The following is a 14,109-nucleotide window of genomic DNA, read 5'->3' on the forward strand; positions in this document are numbered from 1 at the left end:
ACCCCTGCTGGTTGCCTAAATCACCTCAATTTGTTCCAACAATCAGTGAGAGTGCAGCTGCTGGGGGGATGGGACAGGGTGGGGGGTTTTGGGGGTTGGTGGAGACAGGGTTGTGAGTTAGGATATGTGTGTATGTGGAGAAGGGGGGGGGGGGGGTGGCTTTGTGGTAAAGGGAAGAATGTTCGTTGCCACCCAGGCAAGCACGAAAACTGTCGCACTATGGGACTGAATGAATGCAACCAGTCTGTCTTTTTCAGCTGGACCAGTGATGCATGCGCCCACACATCCCCCTGCAGCAGAGGAAACTACCATGATGAAAAGCTCAGCATCCCCCCCCCCTCTTTTCTCCCTCTGTGCTCAATGGGAGCTAAAGCTCGCGGGGGTTCCCCACAGCACAGACCTTGCTGGCACAATCTTAGCAACATCTGTTATCTTTCAGCCAAGCCATGATTGAGGACAGCCTCTCGCTTGAAAAGAACAGCAAACAAAATACATGGGGGAGGATAAAAAATCTGACAGTTTTGCAGAAATAATAAAAAAATAAATAAGCATAGTAAAGTGTTATTCTTTGTCTCCCGTTCTGACAAAAGTTACATTTAGCTTTTGTTTTTTAGAACCTGTAGAATAGTCAGGATCATTGTCATGTTGCTATGTTGCTGTAATTGTGGACAGAATTTTCAGAGACAGTGAGAGAGATAATAAAACAGAATAGCTTAAAGAGATGGGGAAGAAAAACCCCCATATTATTATAAAGCTTAAAAAACTCATAGGGAATATACATTTTTGCTTCCTTTGGGCAGACATTCTTTCCCTGCCTGTTTGATGGGCTTGTCAAAATAAATAAATAAATACATAAAAAAATAAAATTTTAAACATTGGCATGTCTGTGGACAAACTGAACATAGAAGCAGCCAAATGAGCCATTACTTAGGTATTTGTCTCATTTCCTCGTAGCACAGATAAATGACTGTTTGTCCTGTGCATTTGTAGGTTTTTTGCAAAACTGAATGAACGTTTCCAGCAGCCTTTTACACCGGCTGCTTTCACTTATACTGGAGTAATTAATCAGCCACATAAATCTGAGTCACAGCCTTTGGTGTGTTGGTGCTTTTCTTTTTGAATGCATCCCTCCTGTGGCATGCTGTTTTGAATGCACGATGAGTCGGCATCCGGGGGATGCCTCATGGCTGGTGCTCTTGAAAGGCATGCCACAAAAGGCTCACATTGTACTCTTTTTCTTGCCTTCTCTTCTCAATAGCGCTGTGGCACAACAGCATATTGTCCTCTGTTAAGGCCCTCCCTCGCACATCTATAAGTCCCTTCTTCTAAGGGGCTTAGAAGCCACCTTTAGAAGTGCTCAGGGCAGGAGTGGATCGCAGAAAAGGAAAGGGGAGGTTATCTGACCCCTGAAAAGCCTCTGACCATGAGAGGCATGGAGCCTCAGAGCTTTTTTCATGATTATCAATTACTGAATATATGTGTTTCTGAGCATGTGCGCTGACATACATGTACATGTGATTTTTTAGGGCCATTCAAAGAAGAATATGTCTTGTTATTAACAATAACACAGCTTAACAAGGGGATACAAAATGCAAATGCAGATTCCTTTACAGACACACAGAGGGAGAGGAAAATACACATACTCTTAAAACCTTCACCATATTAATACCTATTTAATTCATCATGATATAAGACTCGTAATGTTCATATTGAGTGGTGTCATAGTTCATTGAAATGTTTTAATTTGATGAGTATAACTGATTGACCATTTTGCACAGTCATGCATTTTACAGAATGCCCAAATGTTTAATTAAAAACTAAGAAAATATAGTCACCAGCACATATTTTAGAATTATAAGTAGACTTGATTTGGTTAGCCTTCATTTCTATTTAATGACTCGTTTGCAATCATTATGTGTAGTGTGGTATGCATATAGTACACTCTTAGAAAAAAAAAATGTTCTGCAAGTATTTTTGGCTTGTCTTTAAAGGGAGCCCTTTTTAGTTCTTTATGGAACCCTCTATGTTGTAAAACGTGTGAGAGTTCATAGATTACAGACTCGCAGACTTTATTGGCATATTTCCAAGAACAGGTCCACGAGTGGACAAGGGATTGAGTATACAAGGTGTGAAGTAAGGCAAGACCTCTGACATCACCCAATACGCGACATGTTGCTGAGAGACCGAGATTAAGCCTTAGTCAAATTTATATGACGAGAGAGGAAGAAGCAAGTCATCTGGTTTTGACTAGGCCCCTTAATTTTAGTGAAGGAAAATATGCTACAGCAACAATCACATTCTAGATGATTCTGTGTTTCCCCTTTCCTGTTTCAGCACGGTGTGGAATAACTTGACTGGCATACACAGAGCCCTGACCTCAACTCCAGTCAAAACCTTTGGGATCAATTGGAAAGCCAGCTGTGAGCCAGGCCTAATCGCCCAATCAGTGCCTGTCCTCACTAATGCTCTTCTGGCTGAATGCTCCAATATCTAGTATAACACCTATCCAGAAGGTGGGCCAGCTCCATATTAATGGCCATCATTTTGGATGAGATGTTGGATGGCAAGTGTACGTGTAATTTTGGCCATGTACTATATATTTCCATATCTGTTGCTGAGCAGTGTTTTGTATCAACAAGTGAAAAGTTTTTTACTTTAGAATCTCAAAACTTTTACTGTTGATTGATATTAAAAACCACAAAAGCATAAAACTCATCCTGGTAAAGTGTTATTATATTCTTCATTTTGTACAAACGAAGAAAAATGAACATATCCTACCTATCCCCCAGATTATGATGAATGTGGTCATTTGAAACATCTAAGAAATACACAACACTTTGCTTGTAAAAACACGACAGAAAGCATGAGCCAAGTGAAAACCTCCCTTGTCACTTTATCCTTTGATGCTTCTCGAATTCACTTTTGGGCCATCAAGCCATCAGTACTGCCATTCCTTATTAGATACAGGGGGAAAATTCTCATGTGGTTGCAGGCTGGAGGGTAATTGGAATAAACATTTTCATTCCACTCGGCAATTTTATGTTCCACTGCTGTCTAGATGTTCTTTCCTTATAATTAGAATCTTTAAAAGGTACATGGAAGTGATGCGATGGCTTAAAAGATAAATGTGATCAAATATGAGCTCAAGACATTCTTTGAAAAATATATTTAAAAAGGTATGCCAAAATCCTAGATATTTTGAAATATCCTGAGGTTTTTCACTTAAAATAAAAATGTCTTGTTTCTCCCTAGTTTAAAATCACTAGTTGTGCCTATTGACTCACTATTTTCCCCACATACACACCTGTGCTGAAGCTCACGCATTTAACGGGGCTAATGGCACTGTCATTTACCATCCATGTTAACCTCTACATGGATACACCACTGTACATGCAACTAGTAAGTATCCGTGATTCTGGACCTGTAAAGTAAAATGAACTATCCCTAGTGAACTATATTAACTGAAATTAGAAAATCTCTTTAACTAAAATGAATTTTATATTGCACCAGCTTTAAGTGAATGTGATAAAGGCTAGTAGACAAACAATAAAATCTCTGCTCTTTTGATAGGAATGGCTATTGCTAAATTTTTTATCTGACTCATCACTGAGATGAGCTCATGAATTATGTGAAATATGATGTGATTAGATGCCGTCAACCAACTGACCAGTCTGTGGTAAATTCAAAGTAAGTGAAATTGTGCATCGGCAGTGCCCAACAACATGGCTGGGAATCTTTTTTTGACCCTTGTCCTCACTTTATTTAAATAAAGTTTTTCTTTCATTGAAAGTATTTTCATTTGAAATAAGGGAATTTGTACAGCTGCAGTTTGTCATAGCTTTTGTTAATGGCCTATAAACATTGGCAAAGGGAATGCTGAGTGCTACTCTTATTCATTCATCAAGGCTATTTTCCTCCAGGATATTACACACTTTCAATTAGCTTTTGGGCATGAATACCTGACTTGCATAGATAGTAAGAGAGGCACATTCCTTTGCTGAATATGTGGAGCAAGTCCCATGCTGAGGCCAAAGACCAGCAACACTGGCTATTAATTAAGCACGGAGTGCTTTCTCCGCCAATCAGGATGAGTGTGAAAACATTTTTTTCGGTCCATCACTTCTCAAAATGTGAAAATCAGATTTCCCAAGCCATTCATTATGAATACCCTATAAAAAGGGGAAGATCGCAATACATAATTCCTAGTTTCCAAGTTACTTTTAAACCACTCAGAATGTTTTGATGATTGTCTCTTTATTGTTTTGACTGTGTTGTGTGTCTGCTGAGCTGGTGTTTGGTATCAGTTTTTTTGTTGTCCAATCTTAATATTTGTTTAATTTATTATGATGTCTCTACTCTCAAACCAACAGATAATTTCACAAAGGCTTTTGCAGTTGTTCCATGATTACTGTGACCAGAGATCCTAAAACCTTGACAAAACTCCCTGAGCTATGCCGGCAAAGCAGATGTCCATCTCCAGATCCACAAACTGGAATAAAATTGAGGTATACCATACCAACTGCCAAATTTCATTTTGTAAAGTTGAGGTGGGAGTTTAATTGGTAGGTCTGAACCTTGCTCTGTTATTGCATTCTTTAGAAGCATTGTGTAGCTTTCTGCTTGGAGAATACTTAGAAACCTTCTTAACAACTCCCTCAAGTTTGTCAACTTTGAGGAAATTGTTGGGCCAAATACCACTTAGCAGTGCCACAATGTGGGCATTGTAGGTTAAATGGACTGCATTTGGCACCAAGCCTTTGAGGGCTTCCTGGCAAGCTTAAATAATGGAACTTGCATTCCATATCTGAGACAAATACAGTCAGATTATTGAAATCAACCCCAAAGCCCAACAGGCATTTCTTGATGCAATCTGCAAATGAACAGAAATTTCAAGCAGCAAGCACTATATTCAAATTTGCTGTCATTCATTTTCCTTGCAGGACAAATAAAGCATGCAAAACAGAATTGCCTGTGCCATTTTGACTCGTCTGTGACTGCAGACATGCTGTCAACTGACTTGACCAGTTTTTAGTTTCTTTATGTGCAACAGCAACTTGTGGCATGTACTGATGCCGAAGTTGTTTTACGGAAGAGGTTGCCCCACGATTGATTGCCTGCTTCTTGTGAGAGGCAGGTAATTTGGAATCATCCAGTTTTCCTATTAGAATATTTGCACTCAGAAATGCATTGGTCAAATTGTGGATGACATCTATTCGTCACTCAAGGCGCTCTTGTGCCGACTGACAGATTCCCCTTTATTGCTGGTCTCTGCACAACAAGACTGTAGATGTTTTTCTTTTTATTTTATTTTTTTTTTGAACTATTGTTGTTTTGTGTGCATTTTTAAACATTTACTATCCTTCTCTTCATGTGAAAAGGAATTGCTTTCATGAGTGGCCACAAATTATATGTTTAGTCAGGTGATGATGCTAATACAGTGCCTATGGGAACCCAATGAGGATATTGATTGCAAAGAAAGTTTGAATCCATGTTAGTCATGTGCTTTACATGAGAGTGATGGCCCAAGCCGTAAGGAAAAACAAGCTTTTTTTTTTTTTTTTTTTTTTTTACAAATCCAGCTTATGTGGCTGTCACATTTAGCGGTGTCACTGTGCTATAAAGCAGGTTCCTACATGCACTATAAAACAATGTATTCTTGTTTAATTTACCTCCTCTCAGAGGACAAGGAATTATGTCTACATCCTTTTATTAAAAGGTCAAAGAATATCCAGGGAAACAAAATATGAAGTCATACTTATCTTAAGTATATTTATAACAGTAAACAGACATTTTTTTTGTTATAATTCAGTAAAATACTGCAGTGTCTGCAGTGTATGAACTAACCTGTTCCTCTCTATCTCCTGAAATGTCATAATGTGTAACACTGTTAAAATGATACACAATACACAATAGTCTTCCAACATATTAATTTGCACTTATGACTGCTTTTTAAAAAATTGAATTCTAATGTGAACTGGCTTTTGTATTCCCAGAAAACATGGCTCAGTTCGGCCAAAGTTTGTGTTATATTTGAGCATCAGCTACCCAATGGCCCCACAAGAACATACATTTGCTTATTTTCCCTTGTTTTTTTTAACGTAGGACCATTGAACTGGGCCAAACTTGAGAGACATTGGTTGGCCTACATGACAAGCTGTGAAGAAATGAACATAATGGCTCACCATCATACAGTACATGTCCTACTCAAGCACCGTGAGTCAGTTTCAAAACATTTCCTTCATGAAAATTTTAAACACAAATTAGCAATAACATGTCTTCAATAGCTGCGGAGCTCTTTTGAACACCACCATGAGTTAAGTTGGTTCATTACCATCACATACTATTCATGTCAAATTGCATTTGAATTTTGAGAAAATCCACTTAATCTAAGCAATAAAGACGCACACCTGCTGCTAACTGTAACGTGATTCAATATTTCCCTGCCACATTGTTTATCAGTGAGATATCCTAATCATTGCATGGGAGTTAGACTTTAATTTATTCAGTACAAAAAGGAATAATCAAATCAGCATTAAGCCAAATCCCTTCATTACTGAGACAACAAACTGGCAAATTCAAGTGCTATTCCAGACATTTCAGTCGTTGCTAGTTCACTAATAGTATAGGTTAATAGTTTGGGCACTGTGCTAATGAAACTATAACTTGAGTAGGGAGCAATTTGTTACTATGTTTTTTTAAAAATTGCATTCAGTTGTCTGCCTTTTTGAATATCCAACAACTCTTGAGAATTATTATACTGTAAATGCCTGTAAATACTTGTGCTGCAACATGTTTTGTCTATTTTATATTTATGCAATGTGCACTAGATAGATTTATGCCCACTACAAAGTGATATTATGCAATGAGCTAAATCAAAGTATTTTTTTCTATAGAAACACCTGGAAAATTTCTGAATCCAATCCACTTTTCTGCAAAAAGAGGGAAAAAATAAACGCTTCACAATGCAGTGAGGTACACTGCTTTCTTACCCACATCTTCACATACAGGATAAAGGATATCATGGTATGGTCAAACCTTGACCACGCTGAACACACCAAAAACAAAACATGTAACGGGTATAGCAAGGAAGGTAAACTGGTGCCTTTGATAAAACTACGATAATATTTGTATGACACATGTCAAATTGCAGGCTGGTGAGACAAGCCCCATCCCCATAGAGCACAGAGAGTCTGGAACTTTTTAGAGTTTCAAATGGAAAATGTTTATATTTGACTGTCTATGTATTTGCCCTGAACAGTTTTATTTGATTGATTTGTTCTACTTATTTGTTATGTTGAATGGTGCCAGCACTGCTTGGTTGTTATTTTATGCAAAAGATCAAATGATCCTCAAGTTGCAATAATCTGTTTTCTGCTTTGCCCAGCATTTAAAAAGTCTTCACCAAAAGCTTACCAAGATTCTCAGTATAGAGCAGGGGGTAATGGCTCTACAATACATACATCAAGGGCCAACTGTTATAGCACTCCCAGCTGATTTTCTGAGCCCCCCACGTCACCACCTACTGCTGGATTGTTGGATGGATGTGCCCAGAGTTTTATGCCATGACAGAGAATTAGAGAAGCGGAGTCAATCCAGGAGGATCTAAGACCTTGGAGGATGAGCAGAGGTAATGGGATTGTGGGTTTTAGGGCTGGTGGATGGTTTGGCCAGCAGCAGGACTCAAAGTGAGGAGGAGGCATTGTACAAAGCACCTCTGGCACTTTATGACTCCCTGTGATTGATAGAGGGGAGCAGACCGGCAGAAATCCAATGTCAGTTTCCAATTAAATAACTTTCGCCACTGAGCTGCTCTCTCACTCTCATTTCCCCTCCCTTCCCTTTTCTCCTTTTTTTTCAGTTGTGCCAGAGAGAGGCTTTACTTTAAATGATTTTCATTAGGCTTTTTTTTTTTACATTAGGTGACTGCACTTACATTAACGATCTATGCAGGAACACATTGGCAAGGATATAGCTGGAATGAGAGCAGTTGGTGTTCATTCATTTAAATGTATAATCCTCTGATGTTAAAATAAATAAAAAAAATGAAGACAATTCATATTGAAAATTAATAAAATACACAGAAAACATAGTGATTACCATAGAAAGGCCTGATAAGTATGAAGCTATGAAAACAAAAAAGGTTGGACCGGGCCCGTTACTTGGTGCACAATCTATTTCAGCATGGAGGCACCACACTGTATAAGTGACATACCTATCACCACACAACACTAAGGTTTACAGGTACACATTCAGCTACCCGCAGGCTACTGTCAATACGACTGCCTCATTTTTTGTAGTAAAAACCTTTTTTTACTCTTTTCAGACATGACTTCCACTGCGGTTTAAGAAAGGTTATAGAAAATAATCCTGGCACAGAGAAGTTTTACTTTTGTAAAATCTCAAACATGAATCTACAACAAATTTCCATACATTTTTCTATACACAGCTTTAACCAGACATATCTTTCATTTTGTTTAGGTACTCAGTAAAGTTTTCAGTGTTAGATACACTCAAAGGGTTTATATGAGTGCATTATGGCCAGCCATACACACACAATCACGCACAGGCACGAACGCAAACACACAATTTCATTTTACTGCATATTTATATTTGTTTCCTGAACTTGGTAGTTTTTTTTTTGAGAAATAATTCTCATTGCCAAAATATATCAGTTGTTTCCACGTTTTAAACTTGAAACGACACATTTTGGTTAAAATATGCCAAACTGATTATTAGTGCCACTTCTGTTCTTCATTTACATATGCGCAGGACAAATGCAGTTGAAGCATATGTGGGTGTTGTCCGACATTAGTGAGTGCATGACAACGAGATTTTATTCTACACTGCAGCTCTGATTAAGTGCAGATTTTGAACTTCTCAGTTCCTTAAGATGCCAGACTGCAAGTCAAAAGCCTACATTGATGAACCTTAGGCCTGATATAACGGAACATTGGGACAGCTGGTAGTATTAATAGGGACTCGCTGAATTATTCTGAAGTAGTATAATGCCCAAAGAAGTGGCAGGGTACTTCATTCTGCATTTGGTTATCTGTTTTATGGTTAGTGACCCTCCAACCCTCCCCCACCCCGAAAAAAAAGAAACTTTAAAATTTTTTTTTTTTTTTTACCCTTAACAGAAAGGAGGAGTGAAAATCTACACCACTACATGTTTAGTGTATAGTGGGCGTTTGCGCTTTCAAATGTTAATAGGCTACCGTTCATTAGAGGATAAATAGGCTTCAGTCCCACCCCCTGTCCCCTGTCTTTCTATTTTTTAATCGTAAAATTCTGTTTTTTTTTTGACAGTGTTAAAAAAGAGTTCGTTTTCGGATCTGTTTGGAATAGCACCTCGTCATCCTACTGTGGGAAGGAGCACATCTTGTATCTTGTGCAGCCGTGGGGCAGGGGAGCTTAATTATTTTCCTTCTTCCTTGTTTTCTTTATTATAAAGGTCTAAACTGAAGTGGCATTAGGACGCCTGACAATGTTTCGCTCGCAACGGTCAGGAGCTTAAGGAGGTCTCCTCTTCAACAGACAGTTCCTTGCGTGGAGTCCGCTCGCTGCAGCTGCCACTTCTCAATGGAGCTAACATCAGCGAGAGTGCGTATGTAGAACGGGACCAGCGTAGTCATTTCAATCAACATAGACGCGGTGCTGTCTCAAGCATCCTCCGAGAGAGAAAGAAGGAACCGGGAACACGGAGGTAAGGGACAGTTTATTAAAATGTTTAATCGCCGCTTATTAGGATGCTTAATCGATTGCCTTCTGATAAATTTATATACATTTTTTATTTTTCCAGCCTGAAGGATTTTATATAGCCTATAAAATGCGATTTCTATTTTTATGGGGGAAACCACCGCGCGGTACAGGAATCTGTCAGAATGTACAGCTTCCTGAAGTGCTGGGGAAGCAAATAGCCTACCAAAAACACAAGTTTTATAACCTCCAGATATGTAGTGTTTGGGATGCACAAGGCGTGCGTACATTTCGGACACAAGGAAAAGTTGATATTCCATAGGCGCATAATCTAGATAGAGGGAATCACAAAACTAGTAGGCTAAGTTAAAGTTGGAAAGCAAGCACATTGCTTTGTCGTTTCAGTATAAATGCTTGTTGTGCCATACGTTTTAATACACGTTGGGTTATTTCTAAGGTTTTATTCCTGTCCATATATTGACTCGCTTATGTATAATGCATGACTGTGTTAAGTTGTTAATTTTTGGATTAGTAGACCGTGGACGAGAGATTTTTCTGCAGAGGTGGCTGTAAAATGAGACATTGACAGCCTTGCTTCTTTACTTTGTAATTTCCCCCCGTCGCGGGTGTTTCAGTTGCTAAATCGTGTGGTTCTTTAGCCTACTAGGTAGGCTATAGTTTAAGTGAAATAGAGTTACTCGACTCCTTTTCCTTATTTTCTGGGTCGTGTTTTCATTTAATAGCATCAGTGCACGTAGCCTACCAATTTTGACATTCAGGTGAGATTTTGATGAACAGAACGGCAGGTGCCTCGTGTTTTGTCCGAAGCCTTCGCTGTATTCGCTAGAGGATATGAATGGAATTGAACTGGAATTATTTTTCGGTGTGAGCTAAATGCGTACTATAAGAAACACTGATATTTTGATAGGTTTCCGAGCTTCAGACTTATCTTCATCAACGTGGTCTGGTTCAGTGGTGTGATGTCTACTACCTGCAGAATTCAGTAGCAAATGTGATTGTCGTACAGTACATAGAGGACATCTGATGACAATTTCCCACAAATTCACATCACTGACCAGAACTAGCTACTCCACTGTAACTTATAGGCTACACTTCAAAAGTTAATATGACTTTAAGTAGGCTAGTCGTTTCCTAAATACCACCTAGGAAAATTCGTTTGCCATTCAGTCTATGCCACTTTAAGCGACAGTATGATACAATTTATAATGCATACACCTACTTAAAAAGAAGATTAATACCACCAGTGCTAACGATCAATACGTAATACGAAAGATGTTTAATTGTGGCTTGGATTGTGGCGGCGCAATAACATGTTTTTTACGGATATAACAAAGATAATTGATTTTAAGAAACCTGTGTGTATCCTATAACACGTTTTCATGACTATTACGTTTGAATATCGGTAGCCTACATATTAGTATTACAAAATAGTTACTAGGGACAATAAAAGTGTCCGTTGAATCGAGTGGTTTGAGATTAGAGAAAAAGGAAAAGAAAAAGGCCAAGACGGATGTCTATTAATAACAACGGCCTTTGTTTCGGATATCGCACTGATGCTGAATACAATTCACCTTCTTTCTGAATTAACCTATGACACAGTGCGATGCCTTTTTAGTGGTGTCCGACAGAGCAATCTGTCCAAACACAATGTGTAATATTGCCACCAGGTGGCGTGGATCCTGGGCAGCATTGTCTGGTATTTACAGTCTTCAGCGTTTTTCTTCCAGCTGCAGAAGAGTCCGCACACTTCTTTCACCGAAAACCGCTAGCAAATAAACAACAAATAAATATCCTGGTTATATTGTGTATAGGCTATTTTGTGTTCGGAATTTCTCAAATGTATTCACATGCAGCCAATTTAACTTATTTTTCATAGTAGTGCACGTTTGATTATCTAATTAAAAGGCAGTTAAATTAGGACAAATTTAATATTTCACTGCTGTAACCGTCTGCAAGTTTGTTCAGCATTTAATGTTAATGTGTTTAGCTAACTTGCTTGCTGTGTTGACATCTTCAGGATGCTCCATGTGATTCTTGGAAAAGAAACAGCCACCTGGTCACTGGCATTTATAGGAAGCACACACTACATTGTTCTGTATGATAGGCTATGGTTATTTGCTTTAAAGAAACAAACAAAAGCAGCTTTCCTCATCGATTTGGACATTACCACAACTCAATTCATGGTATGTTATGAAGTTGCTTGTGTCAATGTTTACGCAGTGTTTTCTAAAGCCCCATGCTTCATAATCAGGTCTCACCTTACCATTAGAAATGTGCTTCCTTGAGTAGGATTAATATGTGCACACGCATTGTAGGGTGTTTTCATTTACTGTAACAGTTATTCTGCTCCTCGGTTACAATGATGATATGAATGTAACGTTGGACTGCATTTAATTTGGCTTTAATTGTATCCAGCGCAATTAAGTTATGAATGTAATAGAAATGGTGAATGACTACTGGCATATCAAAGCGGTTTGAAGTAAAATTTCACCGTTTTAGTCTAAATAATGAGCTAAATTCAAAAACTTACATTTATGGCAATTCTCCCCTACTGTACGGTATGCTGTATTCAGAACCTAAATCTTTCGGCTCAGACTTTATGCCTTGCCTTCATGTGAAATGATTCCTACTTATTAATTTAAACAATTTGTTTAGTAAAAGATACATTGATTAAATAATTGAGATTGAGGCCGATACGTTACTGTTTTCAAACGTAATATAATCTGTTTTTAATGATACATTTTAACTAGGTGGTATGACATAAATCTAATCGGGACTATATTTTACATCACACGTCCATGTTGTGGGATTCACCAAACCATACTGAATGATGATGAATGCTGTTTGATATTCTTTATGGAGACTCTGCAGTTGTACATGATATTATACTAGCATTGAATCCACTGTGGCTTTCTTTTTGCAACTATAAACCTTTCCGACTGCAGCACAGTGTAGCTCTGATTCCGCAGGGGGAAGGAGCCCTTTCTTGAAGTCTGCTTCCTTCCTCCCATGTCTTGTAATCCTTGCTTCCTGTCCTTGAAGAAAAAATGTGGCAGCCAGTGACATTTGTGGGTACTTGTCAGCTAAAAAGCGCCTCTAACGGTTAAAAAATGCCCACCTCTGTATCCGTTTAAGTCGATGTCCGTGTGTGCGTCCGTCTCGAGCCCTCTCTAGCGACACTTGGCTATCTCTGTGGCGAGTGCGCGTTAGGTAGCGATGATAAAAAGGCCATATGCCGCCGGTCCTCCCTGGGTTGCGTCGGACGCCCAGATGCCAGAAGCAGCATGCGCTCTCTGTGTTTGAGTGCTCTCCCTCAGGGATGGCAGGGCCCCTCTAACTGCCACTCTAACTGTGGGGGAGGGCTCTGGCAACCATGCGCTTCTTGTCAGATGGCACTGGAGGCTAATGAGACTTCATCATCCTGTCCCGGGCCATTTGGTCGAGCCACTCACAACGCAGGGACTGGGTTACCATCCAGGACGTGCACCCAGGGTTGGGCCAAAGTCTGTGTGTGGAGGGTCAGCGAATGCGAAGCTAATTATAATTGAAAGCCACATTGGCATCCTTGATTTACAGTTACTATATCAACAGCATAAAAAACATAACAGTTCAAATTATATGACAAATCTATCTGGCTAAACAAACAAATCAATCTGTATTCTATTTCTGATACAGTACCAATTTCATCTTGTAACTCCAATAGAAATATTAATTATTCTACCCTAACACAGACAGCATAACCTCACGCATTCAGATTAATGTTAATGATTGCCTTTGCAATAAATTATTTGTCTTAGATACATTTTATGCACTATATATATTGGCCATAATGATTGCTGATAAAATGCTTCATTATATTGAAAATACAGTTTCTGTGTTGTAAACATTCCATTATGCAGAACAGAAAATATTAACCTAAATATTAACCCGAACAATAAGATTTAAAGCTCTACTGTAAATGTATCATGTGTGCCCTAATTGTAGAGACCATTGGTTGAGAATATATGTAGCTCATCTTCTGTCAGTATAGTGAAGGTGGTTGTGTGTTAATGGGCTGTGATGGGCAATGGAACTGGATGAGTGGTACACTTGTAGACATTTGTGCAATGTGGATCAAGGAGATGAGGGTATTTATGGCCACCACAGTCTAAGGTCACATTTGGAGAATGTTCCTTTGTCTTTTTGCTGTAGAGTTGGGGGTTGACAACTAGATACTAAATTCTGGGAAGGACATCTCTCTCTCTCTCTGTCTGTCTGTCCGTCTGTCTGTCTGCCTCTCTCTCTCTCTCTCTCTCTCTCTCTCTCTCTCTCTCTCTCTCTCACTCTCACTCTCTCAAGTCTACACGCACAACAAGACACAGTATAGTATTAGTTTTATGTTTTCCAGGTTGT

General features: G+C 38.9%; 1 protein-coding gene across 1 annotated transcript in view; it reads left to right on the forward strand.

The window, feature by feature from the left end:
• The first annotated feature begins 8,778 nt into the window (after nucleotides 1–8,778).
• Nucleotides 8,779–14,109, forward strand: part of LOC135252643 (cadherin-7-like) — an 86,992-nt gene continuing 81,661 nt past the window's right edge. Inside the window, exon 1 of the mRNA XM_064330963.1 lies at nucleotides 8,779–9,703. The gene's annotated coding sequence lies outside the window, so the exon portion shown is untranslated. The remainder of the gene's footprint in view (nucleotides 9,704–14,109) is intronic.

Source organism: Anguilla rostrata, chromosome 4, assembly GCF_018555375.3.
Source record: "Anguilla rostrata isolate EN2019 chromosome 4, ASM1855537v3, whole genome shotgun sequence".
Taxonomy (NCBI): domain Eukaryota; kingdom Metazoa; phylum Chordata; class Actinopteri; order Anguilliformes; family Anguillidae; genus Anguilla; species Anguilla rostrata.